This window comes from Lathyrus oleraceus, chromosome 6 (assembly GCF_024323335.1).
Source record: "Lathyrus oleraceus cultivar Zhongwan6 chromosome 6, CAAS_Psat_ZW6_1.0, whole genome shotgun sequence".
NCBI classification, from domain to species: domain Eukaryota; kingdom Viridiplantae; phylum Streptophyta; class Magnoliopsida; order Fabales; family Fabaceae; genus Lathyrus; species Lathyrus oleraceus.
The window spans coordinates 475,428,613-475,434,612 of record NC_066584.1 but is presented as its reverse complement, the minus strand read 5'-3'; positions in this window follow the sequence as shown (position 1 = coordinate 475,434,612).

Below are 6,000 nucleotides of genomic sequence, written 5' to 3'. Positions count from 1 at the left end.
CCCTTGTGAATGCGGACGCAGTTAGAAAATACTTCGTGAAAAGAGACCCGCTGGACAAAAAGAATAAAAGAGTCCAGGCAAAAAGGGGCATCCCGGCGAACCAAGAAAAAAGAGAAAAGGTTCGGGCAAAAGTTAGGGATAAGAAAAGAAAAGAACTGTACACCTGGCAAGTCGAAAACCCCACAAGGGCGACTTGGGCAAAAAAGGGTATCCCGGTGGACTGAAGACCCGAAAGGGCGGTCCAGGCAAAAGAGGGAGTGAAACGAACAACTGCGTCCAGCATGATCGTTTGTGCTTTGGGATACGACTTGGCTAATCTCTGATAGAGATCAATCGGAAGCGTCTTGTTCAGAAGACAGAAAGTGCGGAAAGTCTTGAGGACATATGGGGTGTAACCAGGTTGGAACTCGATGAGATCACGATTTCACATTGCCATTAGGATAGATTTTTGCCTTTTGTGTGCAATCGCCTCTTTTCAGGGTTTGCTTCCTGGGTGTTGCTCGGTTCTGAGCCATTTCTTTTTTCAGTCAATAAAATGCAAGTTCAGTCAAATAATTTTGTTTTTGTCTTCATTACCGCTTTGATTACGAAAACATCCGTTTATTTTGATAAGAATATTTGCATTTTGAAACATGGAGATCCTTGCCGATGCATGCTTATAAGATTGAAATCTGGAAATCTTATTCGGAAGTTTGAGTGACCTAGGTGTTGAAATATTGGCACGCCTGGGGCACGCTTTTATCTAATGATCTCTCGTGCAGGTGCTTTTAGATACCTTCATTCACTGGCAGTCTGTGATATGAAGCCTTTTGACAAAAAATCCCCGTAGAGTCCAACCAGGGGCAAGGGATAGAAGCATAGTGAAAGGACGGTGAAGGATTACGACGACGATCCTGGAAGGTTAATCAAGAGGACTCTTCAAAGTTTGATGACTGAAAAGTTTGTATGAATCCCAGGAGTTCGATCTCCGTGGAGTATGGAGAGGTCGGGAATACAAGGTGATGAATCAGAAAAGTCTAGACGAGTCCGGGAGTTCTCAAAAGTGGAAAGTCGACACTGTGGTTGGATGATGAATGCCAGTGGTCGACGAGTCGACGGGCGGTCCGTGCCAAATAAGTCGTATCTCCCCAATGGGTTCGAGAGTGTTATCTCCCTAGCCGATTCGAGATCGGTGTCTCTTCAGCAAGCCCAAAGGTTTCCATGTTCCCAGTGGAAGTGTCGATGGGTAGATTTGTTCCTAGGGGTTGAGAATGTATCCCTGGCGCGGTCGTGAACGCTTGTCCCCGGCGAGGTTGTGGATGTCTATCTCCAGTGTGGCCTAGCATATTACTTCCTCAGCAGAGTGGTATAGGACTTTCCCCAACAGAGTTATGCATTTCCCCATCAGGGTGTGGAGTGTTTTCCCCTAGTGGATCTCCATAGCAGAGGGTTTGTGTTGATGGTTTTCCCCCAGCAAGGTCCCCAAGCGGATCGGGTCCGGTGAAATTATCCCCATTAGAGATAAGCATTGGTGTTCTCCCCTAGCAGGGTAATCCCCAAGCGGATCGGGTCCGGTGAAATTATCCCCATTAGAGATAAGCATTGGTGTTTTCCCCCAGCAGGGTAATCACCAAGCAGTTCGGGTTCGATGGAGGTCATCCCCAGCAAGGGTTGTCTTTCCCCAGCAGAGTGGAAATTGACGTGGTATTGAAATCCTCAGCATGTCCCTGGAGCTCCCCGGTGTCGTCTATGGAGGAGATGTGTTTTTATGCATTCATCATTTAGATAAGCATAGCATATTGCATCATTAGTGCGTAGCATTTCCATGATTATGGAGCATTGCGCTAAAAAAAATTCATGCATCAGCATTGCGAACATATCCATTAGCCTTAAGTCGTGGTGACCATCCGAGAATGGGTTGTCGGAAAGAGTTTAGCATCGCGCCATTGGATCGATTTCAGAGTTGAGTTCCCCAACATGGTTGAGAGGTTGGTGTTTTCCCAACAAGTGACTCCTTAGTTGAGTGGGTATCCCCAGCAATGTAACTCCCCACAAAATTGGTAGCATCTTGCAAGCTTGGATCGATTCCCCTAGCAGATGTGGGTGTGTCTGATCTCTCCATATAGAGTCGACCCCTTAGGCAGAAAGTGTCTGTCATTTCATTCTGCACTCCCCACTGAGTTATATCCTCGTGGATGACGGTTGTTTCCGTTCCCTCCCTACACACATAACTGGATGGGTTTTCCCTATTGAGTTCTTTTCTCATTAGGATGAGTCTTGATCCAGTCTTCCTTTTTGGATCGATCCTAAATTGGCTTCCTTATGGTTGTCTCTTGTACCTCCCTATGGTATAAATGAATAGTTGCTCACTAACCGGCACTCATTCATCTTATCCTCAGCGGAAGTTGTTGGCTGCTACCTACAAACCGGTAGTTGTAAGTCCTATCTTTGTGGTCTTCTACCTACTAACCGGTAGATGTGAATCCTCTCTTCTCCCCTTCGTGGAGACAACCCTTGTGCTCATCCTAGTCGATGACGGTCACCTTTCCGTGGTTTTCTACCTACGAACCGGTAGATGTAATCCCCTCTTTTTGGTTATCATTATCCAGTTTTGGTATTGATATTCCTTTCCCCTTTTGGATGTTTGCTTTGAGTAAGCAATCTCATCCCCAGCGAGTCTTCCCCCTTCCTTTTGGATAATTGCTCCGAGTAAGCAATTTTATCCTCAGTGGGTCCTTTTTCATTCACCGTTTGCCGGTAATGTTTGTGGTTTCCCCTTTTGATTGGTCATCTTTGCATACCCAGTCTTGGTACCCCGATGCCTTTCTTTTTCGGTCTATCTATCCTGTAACAACCTACAACCCGGTTATGGATAATCTTCCATGCGAGTATGTTATCTACGTTTTGACGGCTATAGATAATATATCTCATGCGCTCTTTGGCTGAACCCTTTGTTTGTTTCCCCAACTGAGTAAGATTCGTGTTCCTTGTGGAATCGGATGTCCATCCTTTAACAAGATTGCTTTTGTAGCCCTCTTCAGGATGTTGAGTGTTTTGGAACACAAACCAATTCACGTTTTGGTCGGCCACCTTTTTCATGCCTACAGCCCGGCATCCTTGGTGTTCTTTCCTGTCTACTCCCTGTCGTGACCTTGATCCCCAGTGAGCCACCTCTCCGTTGGTTTCGGTAAACGTTGAGTTTTTCCTATGCGTCCGTTGACGTGTAGTTGTATTCCTTCCCCAGTAAAGTATTTCTCCTCTCTGTTGGTGTCGATAAACGTCGAGTTTTTCCTAGTTATCCGCTGATATCTAGTTGTATTATCCCCACAGGTCATCCGTTGATGTCTGGTCACCTCTCCGTTGGTTTTGGTAAACGTCGAGTTTTTCCTAGTTGTCCGTTGACATCTAGATGTATTTCGCCCCTCCCCAGTAGGGTCTCCTTCTCCGTTGGTGTCGATAAACGTCGAGCTTCTCCCGTTCATCCGTTGATGTCTGGTCACCTCTCCGTTGGTTTTGGTAAATGTCGAGTTTTTCCTAGTTGTCCGTTGACATCTAGATGTATTTCGCCCCTCCCCAGTAGGGTCTCCTTCTCTGTTGGTGTCGATAAACGTCGAGCTTCTCCCGTTCGTCCGTTGACGTCTGGTCGAGTCTTCTCCTTCTCCGTTGGTGTCGATAAACGTCGAGCTTCTCCCGTTCGTCCGTTGACGTCTGGTTGAGTCTTCTCCTTCTTTGTCGGTGTCGATAAACGTCGAGCTTCTCCCGTTCGTCCGTTGGCGTCCGGTCGATGTAGCACCTCAAATTTGCACCCTACCTTTTGTACATTCATTTCATATTAGGTCATTAACATAACATGGTCCACTGCATAACATTGCATTGTCCATTGGCCCAAGTGCAAGATCAACTGACAAATTAGGTCAAACTGGTTAGGAGAATCAGTCAATCAAGCAAGCAAGTGCCATTTCCATTGAGACAAAGCCCTAGGGTGGATTTATCAAGCTCATATGGTCTAAGGATCATTTTGAAGTGATTTGGCCAAAGATTGGATGCTCAGAAGTCATCAGTCATTGTTCAGTCAACCAGAAACCCTAGAAAGTCAACTGTGGTCAACTATGCCTGATTTTATGGATTGGAAGGTGTGAGATGGTTTGAAAGGCCTCATTCATGTCCATACAAGTCTCATTTGACATACCAAAGACCAAGGTTGAAGATTTGGAGGTCAGACAGAAAGTTTCCAAAAATAGCAGGTGACCTGTAATTTCAACTGCCCAAAATGGAAAGTTTTTCTCCTCAAAATTACTTCATCATACAAGCTTCAAATGGAATTTTGTCCAACATGAAAGTTGAAGATCTTGATCTCACCATTCCAAAAAGTCCAAGAACTTGAAATTCCCATGTGTGGTTAGCAAGATATGGTCCAATCATTTTCAGAAAATGCCCGAAATCAAAGTGCCATAACTCTCACATGGAGTGTCCAAATTGGATGGTTTTTCTTTGAGCAAATCACATTTAATGTGTACTTTCATAATCCATCATCACATTTTGCCAAAAGCATTCACACAAAAAGGCCATTTTTCAAGTGCACTAATTAAAATCCAAGGGCAAAATGGTCCAATTTGAGAAATATTTGGAATTTTGGCATGGGACTTTTTGCAACAATTTCTAAATATCATTTGTGACTTGTTTGACCCAAGTTTGGACAGAAAAATCAGCTGCATTAACCAAGGGCATTTTGGCCACACTTGAAATTACACTTAACACTAATCTTTGTACATTTTGCTAATCTTAATTAATTTGTGATTAAGCATTGGTATAAATAGATAATTGTAACTGTATTCATTAACCACTAATCACTTTTTCAGATCCAATCCAAAAAACTCTCCAATTCTCTCAAAAATTTCACAATTCTCATTCACTTTTTTCATCAAATTCTTCAATAATTCTCCATTGTTTTGGCAATTTCTTGGTGATTTCTTCATGTGCAGGTGATTATGTGATTCTGTTTTTGGAGATTGAAGCAAAATTCGTGCAAGAACACCAACTGTCCAAGCATCACTCATCAATGGCAATTGGCGAATCTTCATGATCCAAGCATCGTCGAGCTGAAAGTTCTTCACCAATCATCTTCTTGAGCAACATTCTTCATCTGTTTTCAAGAATTGAAGCCAAAAACATCCCGAATCGCGAGCTGCTCATCCAAGAGGTAAGATTTCGAACTCATTAATTCACGCAATTGTTATATGGATTTGATAGTGCGTTGAACGTAGAGTAGTTTGGCATTTGAATCACGTGTTTTCATTGAGTAATCATCAAGATATTTGGATTTGAAATTTATGCATCAAAGCTTTTCTTGCTTGGATCTTTATACATGTTAAGTTATAGACAAAACCATTGCCATAATCGTGACCTACGCTGAGAGACGGAGAGAACGGTATATCATTCGCGTATTTTCGTTGAGAAAAGCTCGTAACCGAAGCCGGCGTCGAAGAACACAAGAACACGGAAGAAGCTCACAAAAATCTGGAAAAAGTAGTGCTTTGATCCGTCCTGCGCATAGCCATTTTCAATTTCCGGTTTACCGCCTGTTCGAACCAATAGGAAGCAGCCATGTAATTTAATTGTACTACGTCGTTTTAGGCTTGGCATGGATGCTGCAGTACTGCCATTCGCTATTAATTCACTAATTAATCCATATTAATTCGTATAACACTTAAATAAATATTATCATAACATTACAAAACTTAAAAAATTCATAAAAAATTCAATATTAGTCCAAATTAGGTGGGATTTTTTTTTGTTAGTTTCCAAATTTTATCTACTTTTTTTTAGACATAGTAGTGTAAGTTGTGCCTGGTAAAATTTTTGAATGGTATATTGATATTTGACATGTGTGATATGATTGTATGTTTTGCCATTTTAATCACCAAATACTCATACATTATCCAAAATTAATGAAATTTCATATGGTGATTCTTGACACATTTCTGGAGATTTTGGTATATCATTTGTGATTTTTGGACCTCT